Below are 27,477 nucleotides of genomic sequence, written 5' to 3' on the forward strand. Positions count from 1 at the left end.
CCTCCTCTCCTTACCATTCCCCATCACCCTTTCCCTGTCTTACCTTACCTTCTTGCCTGCCCATCACCTCCCTCTGGTGCTCCTCCCCCTTTTCTTCCTTCCCTGGTCTTCTATTCTCTCCTATCAGACTCTCCAGTTCTGTATCTCTTTCATCAATCAACTTTCCAGCTCTTTACTTCATCCCTCCCTCCTCCCAGTTTCACCCATCTTATGTTTCTCTCTCCTCCCCCACCTTTTAAATCTACTCCTCATCTTTTTTTCTCCAGTCCTGCTGAAGGGTCTCCACCCATAACATTGACTGTACTTTGTTCCATAGATGCTGCCTGGCCTGCTGTGTTCCTCCAGCATTTTGTGTGTGTTGCTTGGATTTCCAGCATCTACAGATTTTCTCTCCTCTCTCATGCCTCTATACTTCCCTTTCCTCCAATGTAATGCTGATAAATCTGACTTTAGCTTCTAGAATTGCAGGTTGAATCCTATAGTATTCTGTTCACTGATCCCATAAGGGTTTTTTTTTTACCTTCAGCTCTCTGATCAATTCTGGTTCATTGCACAACACCCTGTGCAGAATAACTGATAACCTGGTGAGTTTAGTCAAAAGATGCTCTAAAAATCCATCTTGTAGGCATTCCTCAACTCCCCATCTTGGGATCCAGCACCAACCTGATTTTCCCAATCTACCTGCATAACAAAATCCTCTGTGACGATTGTAACATTGTTACAAACCTCTATCATGTCACCCCTCGGCCACTGACACTCCATAGAAAACTATCCTTGATAACCCAGCATCTCCTTATAGCACATGAGGTCTAACCCAGGCAGAATCCCGGTGGTAGAGTTCCCTGTGCTTTTGCTGCCCTTGTCCTTCCAGCTGGTGGACATTGTGGGTATGGATGATGCTGCCTTGGGAGCCTTGGCAAGTTTCTGCAGTGCCTTTTGAAGATGGTACAAACTGCTGCTACCATGTGTTGGTGACAGAGTGGGTGAATGGTTGTAGATTGGGTTCCCATCAAAGCAGTTAATATTTTCTGTATTTATTTATTTTTTATTTTAATTTAGAGCAGTCTTTTGATAACGGGTCTTTCAGGCACACCAAGCCCACGCTGCCCAATTACACCCATGTGAACTACTAATCTGTACATCTTTGCAATGTGAGTGGATACCTGAGGGTCCGGAGGAAACCCATGCTGTCATGGGGAGGATGTACAAAATCCTTGCAGACAGCAGTGGAATTGAACCTGGCTTGTTGGTGTTGTAATAGTGTTTCACTAACTGCTGCTGTTACAGGGACTTACCCCTCAGTAATAATGGTCTGTTAGGCGCAGAAATAATCTATATTTACTGGCAAGTACCTTTATTGGGTCAGCTCAGAAGCACATGAATTTATACAACTGAATACCTGTGTGCACACCTACAAAGTTTCCCTGACCCTCCATGAACAGTCAAAGAATAGAAAAGGTAAAACCCAGGAAAGGAGTCTACACTGCCCAGGTGTTACTCATGGTCCAGATCTAATCTGCATGTGTCTGAAGTGGGATATTCCACATCTGTGATGGTTGCTGTGGAGAGTTGTCACCGCCTTTGCATTCTAAGCCTCTCATTTCTATCGTCTTTCCTCACCAGTTCAAATATTGCACTTCAGCCTCATTGGCTTGAGGTCACCTGGCTGACCTAGGTCACCTTCTTATTGATTCTGGTCTAGGGCTACAAACAGTATTGTTCTATGGGCTTTGCCTTCAGCCTCATGCCTTTTGTTCTTTTCAAATCTGACTGGTTCAAACTAGTCAAACCAAGTGACCCAGTCACTGAGCCAAGAGAGATTACAGATCGGTCCTCCTGCAAACCTGCCACGTTCCTGACAGTGGTCTCAGGGTTAGCAGAAAACTTCATGCATCAACATTCCATTGCTTTGATTAAATTATCCCTGAGCAAGAAACCAGTTCAACCAGCTCATGAAATGGCAGCTGCAACGGCTACCTCCATTCCTATTCACTGATTGTCATTCTTTCTACCATATTACCTCTGCTGGCTGACAATTAATATACTGTAACTAGACAAAATTATACAAGGAAGAAGCCTGAAGAACCACACTCCATGATTCAGGAATGGGTTCTTCCTCTCCGCCATCAGATTTCTGAATGAATTCTACCTCTCCTTCACACTTTTGATTGATTGAAATTTATTATAATTTTTATGTCTTGCACTGTACTGTGGCCACAAAACAAAAAGTTTCTTGGCATATGTCAGTGATAGTAAACCGGATTCTGATTCTGAAAAGCATGGTCAACTGTCAACCGTTCATCAGAGAGTTAGTGAATATCCCATCACCCACCTGACTTATGCCTTATAGAGAACTCTGCTGTGACCGGAGAGACACTGAAGCTGCTGATATAGAAATTCTTTATTCATGACTACAAGCAGGCAGCTTCCAGAGACATTTCGGTAAAGTCTCACAAACTCAAAGGTACATCACGTTTTTATACCCTTAAGACCAAAGTTAACATTCAGTGATTTAATACAATTTCAATGGTTACAATGACATTGTTTACTTCAATAGTTTGGGTTAACAAATGGTTCCTTTGAGACAGATAGTAGAAGCACATTACAATTGATAAGACACTGCTGAAGGTCCAAGTGCCTTTGGGAGAAACTAATTAACACAAATTCTCTACAATCTGTTGACCCAAAGAGTCAGACAACCAAAATTAATGTTGTCAGGGCTTTCTCTGAGTACACAAATATGATAAATGCACAAAAACTATTGATTACCTCTACCTGTGACCATGTTTGATATGCTAAATGCTGACATTTGTCTGATCTGTCAGTTTGAACTCAAGTCACATTGGTGCGAATAAATTAGCCATTTTGCCTGGTTTGACTCAATCCGATTAATATAATCCCATTGTTTTAATGTTTGGCTCTTGCATTTTTAATCTTAGGCTGTGGGCTAGTTTAACTTTAATTTATTGCTTGCAAGTTACAGAAAGAACTGAAGACGATTTGCAAGTTTCTTTGACTTATTTACATTTACAATAAGATCTGAAGATGGTGTCTTGCTTGAATTAATATCTACTATATTCAAATAACTCCAAAATACTTCTGAACATACCTTCCACTTGGCTCCTGGACAGAAATCGGATTAAGCAGGGCAGTGAAAGTGTCATTTACTTTAGATCCCATCTGCGATTCTGCAGTTGCTAACACATATCTACTGTACGTGATCTAATATCCTTCATTGGCTATCTTCACGAGGGAGCAGAATGACAATAAAACATTCCAGAAATGTGATCGCATCCTCTTCACCCCTCCGTTCTCTTATAGCTAGAACTATCAGTAGTGTCTGTCAGTAGTTACTCTGGATGAACTTCCAGGTTCACAGACAATGGTTCACATTCCATGTCATGACAGAAGGTTATCAGAATGATTTGGCAACTAGTCTTTTTGATGGATCTACAGGAGCGTTTGCGACTTCTCTATCTGAGTTGCTGCAAGGACCTTGCCCTGGTAGCACCCCCTCCCAGATTGTCCTTCCGATCACTGGCCCAGCCACCAAAAGGGCCCGGCTTATTTGTGTTCACTCCCCGTTCAGCTGGGGCTCCTGCCTTCCAATACTGTGTGTGATTTCTTCTCTCTTTCTCAGCCTGTCTTGCTATCGAAGTTCTGGAACCTGATGGAACTTAATCTGGATTCCTTCCCATCTATTTTCCCCAATATCTTTCTATTCTAATCTATACAATAAACATCTACTCCAAGAACCAGCCTTCATTACAGAGTATAGTTATCATTAAACTTTAAAGTTTATTCACAGTTCACTGACACTCTCTCTCTCAGTCTTCCTCATTAGCATTTCCATTCTCTTTCATTTGTGGGTCGATCAGGTGTCATCAGCTGTGATGCAGCAGGCTGGTCTTCATCTCTCAGTAATGATTCTGGTAGACTTGACCCTTAGTTCTGTCTGTGGAGGGACAAAGAGGTGAGTCATATGAGTTAAATTCAGTCCAGTATTTCCACTGGCTGCTTAGCTAGTCTGTACACAAACACACCTGTGCTCCTATCCACCTGGGTGAGAATGCTGCCTTTTCAGGATTCCCCGTGAGTGTGGGAGGACTGTCTTCTCACCCTCTGCCTCTCTCTGATGAGCAATGTGTCTCTCCTGTGTTGCTCGGTTCCTCAGGGGTTTCAGAGGTCCTTTACATACTGGGTCCTTTGCAACGTTTCCAGGTTCACCACAGCCTATAGTCACCCCACAAGCCAGCCATTTTACTCACCCTGTCAGCAATCCGTACAGACCAAGACCCAGTATGTGGTTTGGGGCTGCAATCTCATCAGGATTCCTGGCAATACATCGACCCATGTCTTTCCCATCTCTGTTATAGCTTTAGCTAAAGCAGGTTTGATTGTTCGGCTCGTCCTTTCTACCATTCCTGAGCTCTGAGGGTGGTAGGGTATGTCAAACCATTGTCGAATATATTATAGCTTTCACAATCCTTCATCACTTTCCCTATGAAATATGCTCCATGACCTAGGTGGGGTTCCTCACTGGGGGAGGATTTCCTGAGCTAACATCCATGTTGCTGTGCTGGCAGTACAGTCTCTTACTGGGAAAGCTACTTACTGGGTGAAGTGATCCATGATCAACAAACAGTAGCTTTTCCCCCTGCTTTTTGGCAGGATCCATGAAGTCCATCAGCATGTTTTCCCAGGGTCCCTTTAGCTATGGCTGGTTTGCCAGCCACACCTTTATTCCTCCACTGGAGTTATATTGAGCATGAATAATACATATCCAACAAAATTTCTTTATGTTCTTGCCCATCCCTGGGTACTATTAAGACTTCTGGAAGGTCATGGGTCATATTGTGTCTTCGGTTTTGATTCCCAGGTTTTTCAACACGTAGTCAGATAGGGAGTGGATTCAGGTATAGGCTGAGTACTTCTGCAAGGATCGTTACCTTGTCGTGGTCCAAAGGCTTGGGAGTTCCTATGATCCCAAGAATGATGAAGTCTGGAGTTTAGCCATCTGGTGCTTAGCTCCTGGTAGGGTCACTCATGGTGTAAGGGTCAAAAGGGAGGTTTCAGACACACACACACACAAATGAATACCTGAACAAGTATACACACACCCTCTGGTGACCTAAGCGGGATCTTCCACACTACCCAAGTGTTCTCAGTAGCCATGCTACACTTAATCCATTGCCCATTGAATGAGAAGCACACCTGTGGGCCTGGATTCTGGTATAGGCTGAGTTCTTCTGCAAGGATCGTTGCCTTGTCGTGGTCCAAAGGCTTGGGAGTTCCTATGATCCCAAGAATGATGAAGTCTGGAGTTTAGCCATCTGGTGCTTAGCTCCTGGTAGGGTCACTCATGGTGTGAGGGTCAAAGGGGAGGTTTCAGATAAAGAGTGATTCAGCTAAGACCTCAATGGTGGAGCTGGTGGAAGATGCTGACACAACACAACAGCAGTGAAGGCAGAGGAAGGCTGCAGCAGTGAAGGGTCCCCAGTCTTCCTGCACTCCGTGGCACTGGACCTTGGCCCTGATCTGTCAAATTCCATTTGGTGGCTGCCCATTCATCAGCCTCTCCATGTTAAGCAAATTATGTACAGGACATAAGACATAGGAGCAGAATTAAGCCAATTGGCCCATCATGTCTGCTCCTCCATTTCCTTCTCAACCCTAATCTCATGTCTTCTCCTCATAACCTTTCATGCGCTGACTTATCAAGAATCGATCTACTTCTGTCTTAAATACATCAAAAGACCTAGCCTACACAGTCTTACTATCCCTTCTTTTAGTTAGTCCTGAAGAAGGGTCTCGGCCTGAAACGTCGACTCTACTCCTTCCTATAGATGCTGCCTGGCCTGCTGTGTTCCACCAGCATTTTGTGTGTGTTGCCTACACATTCACCTATGGCAACAAATTCCACAGATTCACCACTTTTTGGCTGAAGAAATTCTTCTTCATCTCCATTCTAAATGGATGTCCCCATATTCTGAGATTGTGCTCTCTGGTCCTAGACTCCCCCACTTTAGGAAACATTTTTTCCACATCCATTTTGTCTAAGCCTTTCAATATTTCATAGGTGTCAATGAGATCCCCACTAAATTCTTCTAAATACCAGTGAGTACAGACCCAGAGCCATCAAATGCTCGTCATATGATAAGTCTTTCATTCTTGGAATCATTTTTGTGAACCCCCTTTGAACCTGCTCAATATCAGCACCACCTTTCTTAGATATGGGGGCTCAAAACTGCTCACAGTACTCCCTTGTGCTTTATAAAGCCTCAACATTACGTCATTGTTTTTGTATTCCAGTCCTCTCAAAATGAATGCTAACATAGTGTTTGCCTTCACCACCGACTCACCTACAAGTTAACCTTTAGGGAATCCTGCATGAGGACTCCCAAGTCCCTTTGCATCTCCGATCTTTTGAATATTGTCTCCCATTTATAAAATATTCTATGCTTTTGTTCCTTCTATTCATAGAAAAACATAGAAACATAGAAAACCTGCAGCACAATACAGGCCCTTCAGCCCACAAAGTTGTGCCGAACATGTCCCTACCTTTGAAATTACTAGGGTTATCCATAGCCCTCTATTTTTCTAAGCTCCATGTACCTATCCAAAAGTCTGTTAAAAGACCCCATCGTATCCACCTCCACCACTATTGCTGGCAGCCCATTCCACACACTCACCACTCGCTGAGTAAAAAAACTTACCCCTGACATCTTCTCTGTACCTACTCCCCAGCACCTTAGACCTGTGTCCTCTTGTGGCAACCATTTCATCCCTGGGAAACGCCTTTGACTATCCACACTATCAATGCCTCTCATCATTTTATACACCTCTATCAGGTCACCACTCATCCTCCGTCAATCCAAGGAGAAAAGGCCGAGTTCACTCAACCTGTTTTCATAAAGCATTCTCCCCAATCCAGGCAACATCCTTGTAAATCTCCTCTGCACCCATTCTATGGTTTCCATATCCTTCCTGTAGTGAGGCAACCAGAACTGAGCACAGTACTCCAAGTGGGACCTGACCAGGGTCCTATATAGTTGATGTACTATATATATAGGTCCTATATTCCTTCTACCAATGTACATGACCATACACTTCTTGACAATGTATTCCATCTGTCACTTCTTTGGCCATGCTCCCAATCTGTCTAAGTCCTTCTGCAGCCTCTCTGCTTCCTCAACACTATCTGCCCCTCCACCTACCATCATATTGTCTGCAAACTTTGAAACAAATCCATCAATTCCATCATCCAGGTCATTGACATATAAAAAGAATCAGGCCCGACACCGACACTTGTAGAACACCACTAGTTACTGGCAGCCAATTAGAAAAGGCTACTTTTATTCCCACTCTAAGCCTCCTGCTATTCAGAGAATACTTTATCCATGCTGGTAAACCATTAAGGGAATACACCCTAACATCCCGGATTAGGTCCTGTAATGACCAACAAGTGGTGAAGGGGACAATATTGTGAGGTTTGGAAAACCTCTTGTTGGCTTCTACTGCCAACTGAGGTCCCACCAATTGACAGCCCTTTAGGTAAACATCATACTTGACTCAAGTGATGGGTCTACTACTATAGGCCAGGTCAGGTAACCATGGCTGAGTTCCTGATCATATAATAACTTATAACATCAGTGACAATAAACCTGATTCTGAGAAGTATTAGTTAACCAGACTGGTTTTAGTGACAATCGCATGATTCAATATCACTTTTTTTAACTATCTCAGAGTTACTTAATCTTTGAATTTAAATTTCCTCAGTGCTCGGATGTAGTCTTCTCACTTGTAATTTAGGTCACGGGTTAATGTTCCCTTTCAGAGCCCTGCACACAAAATCTCCTGACAATCCTGTACAGCAGAGAAAGACACCACACTGCTGGAGCTGCTCTCTTCACAGTGAGAATGGAAAATTTATACAGCTTCACCGTTTGCCTATTTTGTCATTGGATGTAGTGCTATTCCTGTTCCCCTCTCCTCTATCAGCCTGTCATCTCCTTCAACTGGATCAGCTATCACCTGCCAGTTCTTGCTACACTTCTTCATACCTTTCTATCCATATGAAGGGCCCCTGCACAAAATGTCAACTGTCTGTTTCCACCCACAGATACTGCCTTACCCAAAGAGTTCCTCCAGCATCTGGCCTGTTGCCCCAGATTCATAGGATACAACAAGATATTGACAGGATGCAGAGCTGGGCTGAGAGATGGCAAATAGAGTTAAATAGAAGTGTGAAGTAATTCATCTTGGAAGGTCAAATTTGAAGCAGAATACAGGGTTAATGGCAGGATTCATAGTAGTGTGGACGAACAGAGGGATATTTGGTTCCACATCCACAGATTCCTCAAAGTTACCACACAAGTTGATAGGGTGGTTCAGGAGGTTTATGGTCTTTATTAGTCGGGGGATTGAGTTTGAGGGCTGCGAGATAATGTTGGAGCTCTGTAAAACCCAGATTAGAACATACTTCGAATATTGTGCTCAGTTCTTGGCACCTCATTCTAGGAAGGATGTGGAAGCCTTAGATAGGGTGCAGATGCTGCCTGGATTAGAGAAAATTTTTTATAAGTTGAGCGAGCTAGTGGCTTTTCCCTTTGGAGTGAAGGAGGATGAGAGAATCCTTAATAGATGTCTGCAAGATGACAAGAGGCATAGATTAAGTGGACAGCCAAAATCATTTTCTCAGGGCATAATTTTAAGGTGATTGGTGGAAAGTTAGGGGTATGTCAGAGATAAGTTCTTAGACAGAGAATGGTGAGTTCATGAAGTGCTTAGGGTGGTGGTAGAGGAAGAAATAGAGGCATTTAGGAAACTCTTAGAAAGGCGTGGGTGTGATATAAAATGGAGGAATGGTTAGGTTGACCTTAGTGTAGGTTAAGTTCCTTAAGATTGTCATAGCTGAGGGGAGTGGGGAGGGGGGAGGTTGGGGGGATAAGGACCCACTACTTATTAAATGCTCTCAATGACACATACCTCATTAGCCTCTGACACCCAAGTCCGGCTGCTGGCCTTCACGTGTGGCTTAGCTACTAAATCTAGCAGAACTGTTTCTACTGACAGACGAATGGGCAAAGGCAGGTTACTGGCTCCTTAAAACCAGATGGAGCTCGTCAGCTGTGGTTGGCAGCTCAGCTGAGTGAAGGAAAACTCTGATCTCAATCCTCCACTGCCTTGCAACTATAGCCTCTCATGAGGGAGGCTCAGGGAGCAGACCCCAAGCAGAAGTCTGGAGCTGGTGTCCCTAAGGCAGTCCTATGTTGAGTTCAACGCTGACTGGCAACTCCTGCGACACCGCTGGTACCAAACTGTATCGGTCTCTGCTGTTCTTTTAGATACATCATCTGCTTGGAGAGGGGTCGCCTGCTGAATGGGTAACAAGTTGTGGTGAACTATGTGCCTGTCGGGACACGCCCCTGCTGACTGCTCCTGTGGCTCCTCCCACAGGCCCCTGTATAAAGGAGGTCTGAGGCCTGACGCTCGGCCTCAGTCTCCAGGACATTGTATGATAGACACTCACTCCTGGTTCCTTCTTCCAGTCAATAAAAGCCGATATCTCGCCTTACGTCTCAGTGTGAGTTACTGATGGTACATCACAAGTTGTTCTCCATATCGGCTGCCCTGATTTGCGTATCATATAACAGCTAGGGCGCGACATCCATAGTCTTCTCCTACCAACAAAGGGCCTTGGAGTGTGGTTAAAATGTTGGCTCAACATGTTGAGCGGAAGGGCCTATGATGTGCTATAATGTTTTGTGTTCTAGGTTCCATATTCCAGCACCTGTAGTCTCTTGCGTCTCCAAGATGTAGATAGATGGATTGATATGATAGGATCTGAGCGTATGCTCTTACAAGTGTCATCCAGATCAACAGTAGAAGCCATATTTTCAGATAATAGTCTGCATTACATTCGATGTGAGGAATTTTTCTCTTAAGAGTTCTGTGGAATTCTTCACTTCCATAGAGCTGTAGATTCCACCCAGCAGACAGACTGGCGATGTGCCAAATGTATGTTCATGCCTGGGTAACCATGGAGAGGGGACATACAGTATCCCTAAATAGCATGGATCTGTTCCAGGACTTTTGAACACTGCAAGGGACAAATGCCTTCCTTCACAGGGATGGGAACATTTTAATTCAGTTCATGTTAGTGATTGTGTTAGTCACTGCTACTGTCTCTGTGTTTGTTGTAGTATAGTAAAACATAATTAGTAATACATGTACTTTTGTTAAAAAGTAGATGTCATGTCATTGAATATATTTTCAAGGCAGTGAGCATCAGCTCCTTAATCTGCAACGGAAGCAACAGGTATCGGGAGGAAATTAGATCTTATTGAACTGAGTAGCGAACATCAAACACAGTACCGACTCACTGGCCCACAATACTCTTCCAATCTTTTAACCAAATCCAAGATCCCTTTATCCACCATTGTCCCTGTACCAAAAAAGCCCCAGGTAACATGTCTGAATGACTGGCATCCTGTCGCACTCACCTCAATAATAAGCAAATGCTTTGAGAGGCTGGTCAAGGATTACATCTGTAGCTTGCTACCACCAAACTGGACCCGCTACAATTCACCTTCCGACACAACCGATCACAAACGATGTAATAGCCACTGCTCTACATACAGTCCTTACACGAATGGAGAAGAAGGATGCTTATGTGAGAATGCTGTTCTTGGACTACAGTTCAGCATTCAACACCACAATTCCATCCAGGCCTGACAGGAAGCTCAGAGACCTCAGCCTTGACCCTGCCTTGTGCAGCTGAATTCTGGACTTCCTGTCAGATCGCCTGCAGGCGGTAAGAGTGGGCTCCCTCACCTCCAACCCTCTGACTCTCAATACAGGAGCAACTAAGTCCCCTCCTTTACTCCCTGTATACCCATAACTGTGTCTCCACCCACAGCTCTAATCTGCTAATTAAATTTGCCAATGACACTACATTGATTGGCCTTATCTCAAACAATAACGAGATGGCCTACAGGGAAGAAGTCATCTCTCTGACACAGTGGTGTCAAGAAAACAACCTCTCCCTTAATATCGCAAAAACAAAGGAGCTGGTTGTGGATTACAGGAGGAATGGAGACAGGCTAACCCCTATTCACATCAATGGATCTGGAGTTGAGAGGGTAAACAGCTTTAAGTTCCTTGGCATCCACATCACTGAGATCTCACGTGGTCTGTACATACCAGCTGTGCGGTGAAAAAGGCACAACAGCACCTCTTTCACCTCAGACGATTGAGGGTTTGGTGTGGGCCCCCAAATCCTAAGAACTTTCTACAGGGGCACAATTGAGAGCATCCTGACAGGCTGAATCACTGCCTGGTGTGGGAACTGTACCTCCCTTAATCACAGGACACTGTGGAGAATGGTACAGACAGCGTATGTAGTTGTGAACTTCCCATGGTTCAGGACATTTACAAAGACAGATGTAATAAAAGGGCCCGAAGGATCATTGGGTCCCGAGCCGTCCTAACCACAATCTATTCCAGCTGCTACCATCCGGGAAATGGTACCGCAGGACCACCAGGCTCCGGGACAGCTTCTTCCACCAGGCCATCAAACTGATTAACTCAGGCTGATTTGAGTGTACTCTACATTACATTGACTATTCTATTTACTATAAATTATTATAAATTACTATGATTGCACATTACACATTTAGATGGAGACGTAATGTAAAGATTTTTACTCCTCACATTTGTGAAGAATGTAAGAAATAAAGTCAATTCATTTAAATTCAATTCTAGATCAATCTAATCTAAAGAACCAATCATTTTTCTCTCATCTATGTGCCTATCAAACAGTTTTGGAAATGTCCCTAATGTATCTGCTTCTACCACCACCCCTGGCAGTGTGTTCCATGTATCCACCATTCTCTGTGTGACTCTGTGTTACTCTGACATCCCTTCCCCCCCCCCCATACTTTCCTCCAATCACCTTAATATTATGCTCCTGGTATTAGTCATTTCCACTCTGGGCATCTTGGATATCACCAAATGGTGATGCCTCAAAAAGGCAGCATCCATCATTAAGTTGCCCCATCACCCAGGACTCTTGTGTATTTAATACTCCATTAATATTTGAATAATATTGTAAATATATTGTTTGATTAAGCATTCTTGTTTAAGTAATTCATTATGGGCTATATGTAAAGGTCCATGAATGGTATACTGTACATCATTATGCCAGCACATCATATGTGGGCACCTTACTTAAAATAAAAATGAAGTTAGACTCGGGTTCCAGATTCCCTTGTTTTTTTTTTCCCAATTAGTTTTATATTTTGGAGTTCCAAAACATAACAGCAGCGACAAGGAAGTTTTAAAAGAACCTGAGATGACTACCTACCTGTTGAAGCACAACGAGTGTTCGAGTTAAAAATAAGGGCAGTGCATAGTTTCTTCAGAAACAGACATGGTTGAGTTTAAAACAAAAGCAGAAAATGGACAAATTCACAGGTTCAGGAATAAGTGAGAAATGGCTGGCTACATCAGAAATGCAGATGTGTTGAATGGCGCAAGATATAACTGGATTTTGTATACTGAGCAAATAGAGCAGTATTATAAAGCAAATGAAATATCCAGTGAGTGCCAACTTTTTGAGTGCATTAGGTTTAAAGACACACAGTTGCTTCAAAGTTTGACTGTTCTAACCAAGACAGCCAAAATGAGCTTTGATGACATTGTGAAAGTAACGCAGGAACATTTAGAACCAATACTACTGTTGATTGCGGAATGCTTTAAGTTTCATCAGTGGAATCAAAAGCTAAGAGAGTCCGTTTCCGCTTACTTGGCTAAATTTGAAGAAGTCTGAACAATGTCACTGCAGTGATTTTGCTTAATCACGTTTTGAAAGATTGTTCAGTTTGTGAAATCTTACAAGAGAACATTAAAAAATGGCTCCTAACTGAAGCAGAACTTAAATTTAAAAGAGCTATTGAAACAGCTGTATGAATGGAAACTACAGTCAAGGAGGCAATTGAGTTGCAGTCAGTCCTGACAAAGGGTCTCGACCCGAAACGTTGACTACCCGTTTCCATGGATGCTGCCCAACCTGCTGAGTTCATCCAGCTTGTTTGTACATGTTGGTTTGACCACAACATCTGCAGTGTACTTTGTGTTTAGGAATTGGATTTATCTCTTTAAATTGGATAGGTATATGGACAGGAAAGGAATGGAGGGTTATGGGCTGAGTGCAGGTAGATGGGATTAGGTGAGAGTAAGCGTTTGGCACAGACTAGAATGGCCGAGATGATCTGTTTCCTTGCTGGAATTGTTATATGGTTATATGGAATGAAACTGAGCGAAAGCAAAGTTGAAATGTCGAAACAGAAATTAGCCTGGCAGAACAACTTGTATAACCGTTGTGGCAGGAGCTCACATACACCAGACCAATGCAGGTTTAAAGGCAAAACTTGCAGAAAATGCAACAAGGTAGAACACATACAAAAAGCATATTAGGCAGAAGAAAATAAATGGACTGCATAGGGAAGAGATAAAGATAAAAAAATAAAGTTGCAGTTTCAAAAAGTGCACCAATCTGCCTGATTTTTTTTTGCATAGTTGGGGAATAAGGGTTATGGAGGAAAGGCAGGTAGGTGGAGGTGAGTCCATGCCCAGATCAGCCATGATCTTATTGAATGGTGGAGCAGGCTCGATGGGCCAGATGGTCTACTTCTGCTCCTATTTTGTATGTTCTTATGTCCTTATGAAGAACCTCAGCTCAAAGTGTCAAAACGATGCTGCTCGACCTGCTGAGTTTCTCCAGCACTTTGTACGTGTTTGTCAGTGTGGTGAACTACATATACCTGTCTGGACACGCCCCTGCTGACTGCTCCTGTGGCTCCCTTCACAGACCCCGGTATAAAGGTGATTGAGATCTGAGCCCGGCCTCTCTGTCTCCAGCATGTAGTATGGTGGTCAACCACTGCTTGTTCTTTCTTCCAGTCAATAAAAGCCGATATCCCGCCTTTACGTCTCAGGGAGAGTTATTGATGGTGCATCAGTCAGATTTCCAGCATTTGCAGATTTTCTCTTGTTTGTGATTGGATGAATCTCCATGCTAATCTGATAATGATGAGAGTGACACAGGACTCAGTAGCCTTAAATTTTACAATATGGAAAATGACAATAGACAAGCAATATGGTTTACAGCAGGAGTGAACGGCAAATTAATTAAATTGGAGTTGGACACTGGCTTGGCTGTTTCAGTCATTCCACAAAATGCGTTTGAATGGTGTGACAAAGATACTGAATTGATAACTCCTGTGGGAAGGACATTTGTAACAGTGAAATCCAACAGCTAACAAGCCACATTTGGCTTGTATGTGGTAAAAGCAGGAGGTTCAGCATTGTGGGTACATGATTGGCGGAGACAATTACAACTTGATTGTAGCTCTACCCACGATTTGCATGCCATATCCTCTGCAATAGAATCAACTGAAAGTGAATTAAGAAAGGTACTAGATGATGCTACAGCAGTGTTCAAAAACGTCATTGGAAAACTCAAACATTATCAAGGGTAAAGTAGTGTTAAATGAAAATGCCACACCTAAGTTTTCCAAAGCCTTTCCAATTCCTTACACCACCCCGGATAGTCAGTGAGCGAGATTGCCTGGAGGCTGAAGGAATTCTTTCCAAGGCTGAGTGGAGCCCATGGATAGTGCCAGTGGTCCCAATAACAAAAAGGAATGGGTCTGTCAGGATCTGTAGTGATCCATCAACTCAGTACTGAAAGTAGATCAATACCCTCTGCCCAGGATAGAGGATACCTTTTCAAACCTTTCTGGAAGAAAACACTTCAGCAAATGGACTTAGTTGAGACCTCCCTGCTAATGGAGATGCAAGAAGCATCCAAAGTGTTTCTCACGATAAATACTCACAGAGGTAGCATCGTGCCAAGGGCTTATTGTTTTGCTGTAGCATCTGGACCTGCACTCTGGCAGAAAGCTAAGGACCAGGTGCTGCAAGCCTGTCCAGGCATTCAGCGTTACCTAGATGGCACCATTGTTACCAGTAGGGATGACAAGGAACAACTCCTAAATCTCAAGTCAGTCTTAAAGAGATTATGGGTTCAGACATGATGCAACAAGTGTGAATTCTTTAAATCAAGAATCCATTACTGTGGTCACACCATCAACACACAAGTGTGCTGAGAAAATTCAAGCAGTGGTGGATGCCCCAAGGCCAAAGGGTGAGTCACAATTGGGGTCCTTTTCAGGATTTGTCAATTACTATAACAGGTTCCTGCCAAATCTGGCTATTGCGCTCCACCCCTTAAACCCATTACTACAGATTGGGAAGTAATGGCAATGGACAAAGCAGACTGAGGTGGCTTTCCAAAAGGTAATGGTGACATCAGGCACTGTGCTCACACATTATAATCCACTGAAGCTTGCCTGTGATGCCTCGCACTATGGTTCAGATGCAGTCATGTCAAGTGTTTGAGTGATGGAAGTGAATTCCCCATCGCCTTTGCATCATGTTCCCTTACTGCTGCAGGGAAGAAATGCACACAGATTGACAGAGAAGCCTCGAGTCTGGTTTGTGAAGTAAAATGTTTCAGCCAGTACTTGCATGGGAGAGAGTTTACCCTCATTATTGATCATCAATCATGACTGTTTTCAATCCACAGAAGGGTTTTGCACTAACAGCAGCAGCTCAAATTCAGAAATGGGCTCTGTTTCTTAGAGGACACAATCACAAGCGAGAATACAAGAGGGCAACTAATCACGGAAATACTGATGGATTGTCCTGTTTACCCTTGGAAAAAGGAATACAATTTACAAACAAAGACAGAACTGGTCCACTCTGTTACACCATAGAGATTGTATTTGATATCATCTGGAGATGACACATCAATTAGTTGAGGAAGACATAGACAATTGAGAGTGAAGAAAGGTGCCCAGATCTGTCAGAACCCCTTCCTGCAGTCCCATAAAGGCAAATGCCATCACACCACTATGTTGTATGTGTGGTCTTGCTTAAAGTTAAAACAAAGAGACTCGCATGCGGACTCCCTTGTTTTTCTTCTCATTAGTTTAACATTTTGGAGTTACAAAACATAACAAGAATATGCCCTCTTTTCATTACTACCATCAGGTAGGAGGTGCAGGAGCCTGAAGGTTCCTCAGCCATCAGATTGCTGAATAGACAATGAACTAACTCATGAATATTACCTTACTATTTTTGACTCTCTTCTACTTATTTAATTTAATTATGTATATATTTATCAATACTTTTCAGAGATAGTCTGCCTAGCGTCAGTGGTCCCATAACCAGGACTGGTAATACACATCAGCTGCTCGTACAACCAACCACCACCTATTCCAATGGCTTCACGGGACCCTGATCGGAGGTGGGAGTGTGGTGGTAAGCAGGTGATATACCTTGCCCAAGGGTGACTAGCAGGCTAGCGGAGGGAAGGGGCAATCTACACCTCCTTTGGTTGAGATGTATTTCCACCCCGCCACCCTTAATTTATATTCTATTCTATGCATTCCACTGTACCACTGCTGCAGAACAACAAATTTCATGACATACTGTATGCCAGTGTTGTGAGACTGTATCTATGCTTCTGATCATCTGGTACACCTCGATCAGGTCACCTCTCATCTTCCTTCGTTCTTAAAAGAAAAGCCCGAGCTCATTCTGTTTCTACTTTACTTTGTTGTATTCCACAGATATCGCCGTACCTGCTGAGAGCTTCAAATATACTGTGTTGTATATCAAAGAATAGTCCATCAATATTTGAAATTCTGAGTTTCAAGTCAAGAGAATTAAAACAACACGTAATGTGTTTTGACCATCATTGCAAGGACAGAGATTATTTTGATGCTCTCAACAAAGATTATCTTACTGGACTCTGATTTGTTTTTCTTTATGTTCCTGCAGTGTACCATCTAGGAACCATCTTGTCCATAGGCTGTCATCTCAGTACATTACAGAAGTGGAAAAATATCCGATCATGAACACAAGGAGGTATGCAGATGCCTGAAATCCAGAGCAATACGCACAAAATGCTGGAGGACTCAGCAGGCCAGTCAGCGTCTATGGAAAAGAGTAAACAGTTGACGTTTTGGGCTGAGACCTTTCACAAGCTTTTATAGATGTGTGAAAAGAAAAAGATTAGTTAAGACAAATGTAGGTCCCTTACAGTCAGAAACAGGTGAGTTGATCATGGGGAACAAGGACATGGCAGACCAATTGAATAACTACTTTGGTTCTGTCTTCACTAAGGAGGACAAAATTAATCTTCTGGAAATAGTAGGGGACTGAAGGTCTAGTGAGATGGAGGAACTGAGGGAAATACATGTTAGTAGGGAGGTGGTGTTAGGTAAATTGAAGGGATTAAAGGCAGATAAATCCCCAGGGCCAGATGGTCTGCATCCCAGAGTGCTTAAGGAAGTAGCCCGAAATAATGGATGCATTAGTGATAATTTTTCAAAACTCCTTAGATTCTGGATTAGTTCTTGAGGATTGGAGGGTGGCTAATGTAACCCCACTTTTTAATAGAGGTGGGAGAGTAAAACCGGGGAATTATAGACCAGTTAGCCTGACATCAGTGTTGGGGAAAATGCTAGAGTCAGTTATCTAAGATGTGATAACAGCACATTTGGAAAGTGGTGAAATCATCAGACAAAGTCAGCTGTGGATTTGTGAAAGGAAATTCATGTCTGACGAATCTTATAGAATTTTTTGAGGATGTAACTAGTACAGTGGATAGGGGAGAGCCAGTAGATGTGGTATATTTGGATTTTCAAAAGGCTTTTGACAAGGTCCCACACAGGAGATTAGTGTGCAAATTTAAAGCACATGGTATTGGGGGTATGGTATTGATGTGGATAGAGAATTGGTTGGCAGACAGGAAGCAAAGAGTGGGAGTAAACGGGACCTTTTCAGAACGGCAGGCAGTCACTAGTGGGGTACCACAAGGCTCAGTGCTGGGACCCCAGTTGTTTACAATATATATTAATGATTTAGATGAGGGAATTAAATGCAGCATCTCCAAGTTTGCGGATGACATGAAGCTGGGCGGCGGTGTTAGCTGTGAGGAGGATGCTAAGAGGGTGCAGGGTGACTTGGATATGTTAGGTGAGTGGGCAAATTCATGGCAGATGCAATTTAATGTGGATAAATGTGAGGTTATCCACTTTGGTTGCAAGAACAGGAAAACAGATTATTATCTGAACAGTGACCGATTAGGAAAAGGGGAGATGCAACGAGACCTGGGTGTCGTTGTACACCAGTCATTGAAGATGGGCATGTAGGTACAGCAGGCGGTGAAAAAGGCAAATGGTATGTTGGCAGTCATAGCAAAAGAATTTGAGTACAGGAGCAGGGAGGTTCTATTGCAGTTGTACAAGGCCTTGGTGAGACCGCACCTAGAGTATTGTGTGCAGTTTTGATCCCCTAATCTGAGGAAAGACATTCTTGCCATAGAGGGAGTACAGAGAAGGTTCACCAAATTGATTCCTGGGATGGCAGGACTTTCATATGAAGAAAGATTGGATCGACTAGGCTTATACTCACTGGAATTTAGAAGATTGAGGGGGGATCTTATTGAAACATATAAAATTCTAAAGGGATTGGACAGGCTAGATGCAGGAAGATTGTTTCCAATGTTGGGGGAGTCCAGAACGAGGGGTCACAGTTTAAGGATAATGGGGAAGCCTTTTAGGACCGAGATGAGGAAAAACTTCTTCACACAGAGAGTGGTGAATCTGTGGAGTTCTCTGCCACAGGAAACAGTTGAGGCCGGTTCATTGTCTATATTTAAGAGGAAGTTAGATATAGCCCTTGTGGCTAAAGGGATCAGGGGGTATGGAGAAAAAGCAGGTACAGGGTTCTGAGTTGGATGATCAGCCATGATCATACTGAAAGGCGGTGCAGGCTCGAAGGACCGAATGGCCTACTCCTGCACCTATATTCTATGTTTCTATGTTTCTATACCGCCCAGCTACCCACTGATTTAACCCTAGCCTAGTCGCAGGGCAATTCACATTGACCAATTAACCTAGAAACTGGTATGTCTTTAGTATGTGAGAGGGAATTGGATGGCCTGGAATAAGCACGCACATTCACTGGAAGAACGTACAAACTCCTTATAGACAGTGCCAGCCGGAGTTGAACCCCAATGTCCTGAGCTGCAATAACCTCACGCTAATTGCTCCCCTACCGTTATTCAGCACCTTCCAGCAACTGAAGATGGGATCTTTTTGTGCACAGAATGGTTGCTATAATTCCTTGAAGAAAGACCAGTGTTCTTCATGGAAAACTGTGAGATGCTGCTTGTTTGGCACTTTTCCAAGAATTACGGCACATTGTTTTATGAACACAGGTCCCCCTCTACCTCCCTCCTGCTGTAAAGCACAGTCATGTGTAATCTCTGGAATGTTCTTGGACATTTTCTCTCTCACAAATAGCCAGCTTAATGTTTAATGTCATAAAGCAGAGGATTTCCATAACCATCTGTACATGTAACCATGATATCAAACTGGTCTATCACTGCAACAGAAGGAAAAGATTAAACATTCAGTTGATGAACTTCAAACAAAATAAAACTCTGAAAAAATTGCTAATTATATAGTCAAGTAATATTCATCAAAAGAATCAGAATGTATCGTTGGCTCTTCTCTCTTTATGTAAATGGTGTTCATAAAACATTCCCTTTGAACTCCTCACTCAGCTTGCATTTTAATTGTTTAACTTTATTTCTGTAACCTCAGAGAATTCTGGGAAGTGGGGGCTTTTAAACTATTTTGGTAACTACTAAAGTAATTTCACTGCAGACTGTGCTGGGGAGGATCCCAGCCCAAAATTTTTATTTTTTATTGTTTTTAAAGATACAGTGGGGACCAGGTCCTTCTAGTCCAGTGAGGCACACTACTCAGCACCCAACTCTTTGACACGAGCTCAATCACAGACTCTCCCAATCTTGGAACCATCCTCTTCATGTTCACTCTATCTCCGTCTTTCATATTTGATAGGTTTTCATGAGATACCCTTCATTCTTCTAAACTCCGGTGAGTACAGGCCCAGAGATATCAAACACCCTCCCTGCCATCTGAGCTGGACAGTAAGGTGTCTAATTTGAATAATAATATCACCAAGTACTCCGATGAAGATTCATTGACTCTACTTGTTCTTCCACAGATGCTACCTGTTACTTTGTAACCATGCTTCCACCGAGCTGCCAGAAATAGTGGTTGGGAGGTGAGACGGGGAGATGGGGTTTATATCATTCTGTATTGATGCGTGGATTGGATGGAGATAGTACTGTACAAGGATGGGACTGGCTCGCTGGGTGCTATCGAACCCACAGTCTCCTCTCACTGTTGTCATCAGAAAGGAGTTACAGGAGTCTCACGTCCCACACCAGCATGTTCAGAAATAGTTATTACCCCTTAGACGTCAGGTTCTTGAACTAGAGGTGATAATTTCACTCAACTTCACTCACACCATTGTTAAACTGTTCCTACTCAGCTGAACTCGCTTTCAAGGATGTCGTCTAAAACTATGACAAACTTCTATAGATGTGTGGTGGAGAGTTTCCATACCAGGCATCATGGCCTGGTAAGGAAACACCAATGCCCTTGAACGGAAAATCCTACAAAAAGTAGTCAATACAACCCATAAATCCTCACCATTGAGCACGTCTACATGAACTGTTGTCACAGGAAAGCAGCATCATCAGCGACCCCCACCACCCAGGTCATGTCCGCTTCTTACTGCTGCCATCAGGAAGGAGGTACAGGAACCTCAAACCCACACCACCAGGTTCAGGAACAGTTATTACTGCTCAACCTTCATACGCTTGAACCAGAGGGGATAAATTCACTCAACTTCAATTGAACTATCAGTGAAATCTTCTCACAACCTATGAACCCACTTTCAAGAACTCTTCATCCCATGTTCTCCATATGTGTTGCTTATCTATTTATTATTGCTTCTTCTTTGCATTTACACAGTTTGTTGTTTTTGCAGACTGGTTGACTGCCCAAGTTGGAGTGGTACATCATTGATTATATAATGGTGATTATTCTATTATGGAGTTATTATGCCTGCAAAAAATGAATATCTGGATTGTATATGGTGACATATATGTACTTTGATAATAAATTGATTTGGAAATTTGGAATTTGAACTGATTGCAAGGATGAGTTGGTCCAGAAGGCCTGTTTCGATGTTGTATCACTGTGTGACTTTATCTTTGAAAGGTGCGAGGAATCCAGAGAACCCAGAGGAAATGGGCTTACAGAGAAAATGTGCAAATTCCACACAGACAGTACTGGTGCCAGGACTGGAAGCAGTATCTGCGCTGCTGTGCCCTCCGAGTCCGCTAAGTATTCAGTGAATTCTTTTTTGAAATTCTTATAGAACTTACATATTCATTTTTGAACATTAACCAGCAGATGAATCTTCCCTTCTGCTATCAGATTTCTGAATGGACAATAAACCCTAGAACATTACCTCACTGTTTTCTTTTTATTTTCTTTCTGCACTACTTATTAATTTAATTTTTCTATATTTATTTCTTTTTCTAATGTATAGTTGTTATGATTATGTATTAGATTGTATTGATGCTGCAAAACAAATTTCATGCGATATCAGAATCAGGTTTATTATCACTGGTATGCGGTGAGAAATTTGTTAACTTATCAGCACCAGTTTAATGCAATACATACCACAGAAGAAAAAAATAAAACAGTAATAATAAATAAGTAAATCTTAATTCAGTATACTTTATATAGTATAGTATGCTTTATACAGTTTATGTATATTGAATAGATTAAAAATCATGCAAAAACAGAAATACTATATATGTTTTTTAAAAAGTGAGGTAGTGTCCAAGGGTTCAATGTTCATTTAGGAATCAGATGACAGTGGGGAAGGAACTGTTCCTGAATCACTGAGTGTGTGCCTTCAGGATTCTGTACCTCCTACCTGATGGTAACAGTGAGAAAAGGGCATGTCCTGGGTGTTGGAGGTCCTTAATAATGAATGCTGCCTTTCTGAGACACTGCTCTTTGAAGATGTCCTGGATACTTTGTAGGCTAGTGCCCAAGATGGAGCAGAATAAATTTACAACCCTCTGCAACTTCTTTTGGTCCTGTGCAATAGATCCTCCCATAGCAAACAGTGATGTAGCCTGTCAGAATGCTCTCCACAGTACATCTATAGAAGTTTTTGAGTGTATTTGTTGACGTACCAAATCTCTTCAAACTCCTAATAAAGTATAGTTGCTCTCTTGCCTTCTTTATAACTGCACTGATGTGTTGGGACCAGATTAGATCCTCAGAGATCTTGACACCCAGGAACTTGAAACTGCTCACTGTTTCCACTTCCAATCCTTCTATGAGGATTGGTATGTGTTCCCTCGTCTTACCCTTCCTGAAGTCCACAATCAGCTCTTTCATCTTACTGACGTTGAATGCCAGGTTATTGCTGCAGCACCATTCTCACTAGTTGGTATATCTCATTCCTGCATGCCCTCTTGTCACCACCTGAGATTCTACCAACAATGGTTGTACCGTCAGCAAATTTATAGATGGTATTTGAGCTATTCCTAGCCACACGGTCATGGGTATATAGAGAGTAAGGCAGTGGGCTAAGCACACACCCCTGAGGTGCGCCAGTGTTGATCGTCAGCGAGGAGGAGATGTTATCACCAATACGCACAGATTGTGGTCTTACGGTTAGGAAGTCGAGGATCCAATTGCAGAGGGAGGTACAGAGGCCCAAGTTCTGCAACTTCTCTATCAGGACTGTGGGAATGATGGTATTAAATGCTGAGCATTAGTCAATGGACAGCATCCTGACATTGGTGTTTGTGTTGTTCAGGTGGTCTAAAGCCATGTGAAGAGCCATTGAGATTTCATCTGCCATTGACCTATTGTGGCGATAGGCAACTTGCAGTGGTTCTAGGTCCTTGCTGAGGCAGGAGTTCAGTCTAGTCATGACCTACCTCTCAAAGCACTTCATCACTGTAGATGTGAGTGCTACCAAGCGATAGTCATTAAGGCAGCTCACATTATTCTTCTCAGACACCAGTATAATTGTTGCCTTTTTGAAGCAAGTGGGAACTTCCACCCATAGCAGTGAGAGGTTGAAAATATCCTTGAATACTCCTGCCAGTTGGTTGGTACAGGTTTTCAGAGCCTTACCAGGTACTCCATTGGGACCTTCTGCCTTGCAAGGGTTCACTCTCTGTAAAGACAGCCTAACATCGGCCTCTGAGACAGAGATCACAGGATCATCAGGTGCAGCAGGGATCTTCACAGCTGTAGTTGTGTTCTCCCTTTCGAAGCGTGCATAGAAGGCATTGAGTTCATCTGGTAGTGAAGCATCACTGTCATTCATGCTATTGGTTTTCGCTTTGTAGGAAGTAATGTCTTGTGAGCCCTGCCAGAGCTGTCATGCATCCAATGTTGCCTCCAACCTCGTTGGTGATAGTAAACCTGATTCTGATTCTGAATATCTTCTCCCTGAGTTTTTACTGAATTATCACTATCCTTTCAAGCAACTCATCCTTGATGATAGTAACCTATTAAATGCAAAACAAAAATTTCATTTCCCTGCACCAGTACTGGGGAAGGAAGGAACTGTTCTGATGGGACAGACTCCACCTGAACTATGCTGGGACCAGGGTGAATCTTGGTGAATCACATGATTAGGGCTTTGGATAGAGCTTTAAACTAATCTGTAGGAGATTGTTTCAACAGTTCAGAAAAGTGAAGATAAAGGTAAAAGGGAAGGAGATTGCAGGAGATGTTACACAAGTCTCCAGAATAAGCCGAAGTTCAGAAAAGGATATGAACTTAACTTCAGGTAACATAGAGACAAGATTGAAAAGTATGATGTATATAGGATTGAAGGTATTTATATTCGAATCTGAGCGGGATAATTTGAGCTTGTAGCACAGTTCAAGATTGGCAGGTATGACGTTGTGGGCATCACTGAGTTATGGCTGAAAGAAAATCATAATTGGGAAGTTAACATCCAAGAATATACATCACATTAAAAGGGCTGACACTTGGACAGAGCGGATGGGCTGGTAAAAAACAAAATCAAATACTTAGAAAGAAGTTATATAGGATCACATAATGTAGAATCCTCGTGGGTAGAGTTAAGAAATTGCCAGGGTAAAAAGATCTTGATGGGAGCTATGTCTAGCCTCGAAACAGTAGCCAGGATGTGGGCTACAAATTACAATGGGAGATTAAAAAAGGACATCTAAAAAGGGCTATGCTATGATAGTCATGGGCAATTTCAATATGCAGGTAGTTTGGGAACATCAGGTTGGTGCTGGATCCCAAGAGAAGGAGATTATATAAATGTTTATGAGATAGCTTTTTAGAGCAGCTGGTGGTTGAGCCCACTAGGAAAAATGCAATACTGGTCTGGGTGTTGTGTAATGAACCAGATTTGATTGGGTGTTTATGGTAAAGGAATCCTTAAGAAGCAGTGATCATCATATGGTAGAACTCATCTTGTTTGAGAGGGAGAAGCCAAAATCAAATGTATCCATATTAGAGTGGAGTAAAAGTAACTGGAGAGGTATGAGAGAGGAGCTGGCTAAACTTCACTGGAAATTGATTGAAAGGGTACATTAACAGGGGTGACGACAAAGCAGCAATGTCTAGAGTTTCTGGAAGTAATTTGGAAGGCGCAGTATGAGACACAGGAGCCGAATTAGGTCATTTGGCCCATTGAGTCTGCTCCATCATTCCATTAGGACTGATTTATTATGTCTCCCAGCCCCATTCTCCTGCCTTCTCCTTGATGCCCTGACGAATCAACCTCAACTTTAAATATACCCAACTCCTCGTGCAAGATTCCTTAAAGGTGAATTTGCGGGATGAGCTTGTAGTTAGGAAAGCAAATGCAATGTTAGCATTCATTTTGAGAGGAGTAGAGTATAAAAACAAAGGTGTAATGCTAAGGATTTAAGAGGCATTGGTCAGACCACATTTGCAGTATTGTGAGCAATTTTGGACCCCTTAACTGATATATTGATATTGGAGATGGTCCAGAGGAGATTCACAAGAATGGCTCCAGGAATGAAAGGGTTAATATATGAGGAGTGTTTGATGGGTCTGGGCCTGTACTCACTGGATTTTAGAAAAAAAGAGATGGATTTCATTGAAGCCTATCGAATATTGAAAGACAAACAAGAGAAAGTTTGCAAATGCAGGTACAGAGGAGATGTCAGGGGTAAGTTTTTTTTAAGTCAGAGCGTGGTGAGTGTGTGGAATGGGCTGCCAGCAACAGTGGTGGAGGTGGATACGATAGGGTCTTTTAAGAGACTTTTGGATAGGTACATGGAGCTCAGAAAAAAAGAGGGCTATGGGTAAGCCTATTTGGCACAACATTGTGGGCTGAAGGGCCTGTATTGTGCTGTAGGGTTTCTATGTTTCTATGCTGGAAATCCAAAGCAACACCCATAAATTGCTGGAGGAACTCAACGGATCAGTCAGCATCTATGGAAAAGATCAAACAGTTTCAGGTCAAGATCCTTCTTCTGGAAATCCATTGAAAGACTTAGATAAAGTGGACAAGGAGAAAATGCTCCATTATTCTGGGGGAGCCTAGTACCAGAGTTGAAGGATGTCCCTTTCGAATGCAGCTGAAGAGGAATTTCTTTAGCCAGAGGTTGGTCTGTCTGTGGAACTAATTTGTGGAGGCCAATTCTTTAGGTATATTTTAAGCAGAGGTTAATAAGTTCTTGATTAGTAAGGGTGCAAATGATTATGGGGAAAGGCAGGAGACAGGTGTTGAGAGGAAAAACAAATTAACCATGAGCAAACGATGGAGCCGACTCAATGGGCTGAATGGACTAATTCTGCTCCTATGTCTCATGCTATTAATGTCTTGGAAAACTGTTTCCACTGGTAGGCAAGACGAGAACTAAAAGACATAGCCTCAAAATTTAAGGAAGTAGATTTGTGATGGAAATGAAGAGGAAGTGGTTTTCCCAGAAGGATGAATCAGTGGAATTCTCTGCCCAGGTAACCAGTTGAGCTTACTTCATTAGATAGTTTTAAGATGCAGTAAGAAAGATTTTTGCAGAGTAGGAGAAGTAAGGATTATAGAGAAAATACAGGTCCATGGAGCTGCGTCCTCAACCAGATTATCCATGATTTTATTGGATGGTGGAGCAGATTCGATGGGCCCAATGGCCAACTCATGCTTCTAGTTCTTATGACTTTGTGCTTCCTCATTTCTCTCCTTGGATTTATGACAATTACACACTGCGGCCACTTTACCAGTGCTGTTGCCCATCCACTTCAAGGTTCAACATATTGTGCATTCAGAGGCGCTCTTTTACACTCTTTTCACGCATGGTTATTTGAGTTCCTGTCAGCTTGAACCAGTCTGGTCATTCTCCTCTGAACTGTCTTATTCACAAGGGATTTCCACCCAGAGAACTGCTACTCACTGGATGGCTTCTTGTTTTCTGCACCATTCTCTGTAAACTATAGAGATGATTTTGCACGAAAATCCCAGAAGTTCAGCAGTATTGAGATACTCAAGTCTTCCCATTTGGCACCAACAATCATTCCACAGTCTTCCCCATTCACATGTTTGGTCTGAACAACAACTGAACCACTTTACCACGTCTGCATGCTTCTATTCATCGAGTTGCTGCCATATGATTGGCCGATTAGATATTTGCATTAATGAGTGGGTGTACAGGTGTACCTAATAAAGTGACCACTCAGTGTATATTATTGCGCTCTCTGGTTACCAACCCACTGCCAATAAAAATACATCCTCCTTGTTTAATCTATCAAAACCTATCATCATGTTGAATTGAACATAACCTGCTAAATGTCAGCTTGTAATTGGATCACATGAGGCATGGAGGGACCTGGCTCATTTTCGGATCTGTGGTGAGTTAGTTCAGCCTGGAGTTGTAGGACATCGTTACAGTTGGACTACACTGGAGATCAGCCAAGGTTCCTTCCCAGTATTTATGTAGTCTGCTGACTGTGTGGCTGTTTGGGCAGCAGTCCTGTTTCTGACTATGGTGTTTGTGTGTTTAAATCCCATCAGAGTGGAGTGAGAATTAACATCTAGGCCAGTGCCACAATGGGGGCAAGCTGTGCTGGCAAGGTCTATGACTTTGGATGAGATACCATCACTGTAATGAGGGTGTGAATGATTTTTGCCAAAAGTCTGTCCCTTCTTTAATTCCAATCTGTATTACGTAGAGTATTAGAGCACAACAGCACACAATCAAGCCTTTTGGCCCATCATATCCATGCTAAACTGATATTCTGTCAATTACCATTGAGCCTCACATAGTCCATATCCTTCCATATCCTTCCAATTCATGTACTTATCCAAATACTGTACTGCTATGCACCATGTCTTATGACCATAGTCTTTCCATGAACATGGTTGCCACTTACATCCACAGTGGTGCTATCTCATTGGCTCTTCACAAAACCCTGG

General features: G+C 42.7%; 1 long non-coding RNA gene across 1 annotated transcript in view; it reads right to left on the reverse strand.

Moving 5' to 3' along the window:
* Positions 1–2,424: 2,424 nt before the first annotated feature.
* The window catches only part of LOC132401528 (uncharacterized), a 118,997-nt gene continuing 93,944 nt past the window's right edge, over positions 2,425–27,477 (reverse strand). Inside the window, exon 3 of the long non-coding RNA XR_009514597.1 lies at positions 2,425–3,955. This is a non-coding gene — a long non-coding RNA (uncharacterized LOC132401528). The remainder of the gene's footprint in view (positions 3,956–27,477) is intronic.

This window comes from Hypanus sabinus, chromosome 11 (genome assembly GCF_030144855.1).
Source record: "Hypanus sabinus isolate sHypSab1 chromosome 11, sHypSab1.hap1, whole genome shotgun sequence".
Classification (NCBI taxonomy): Eukaryota; Metazoa; Chordata; class Chondrichthyes; order Myliobatiformes; family Dasyatidae; genus Hypanus; species Hypanus sabinus.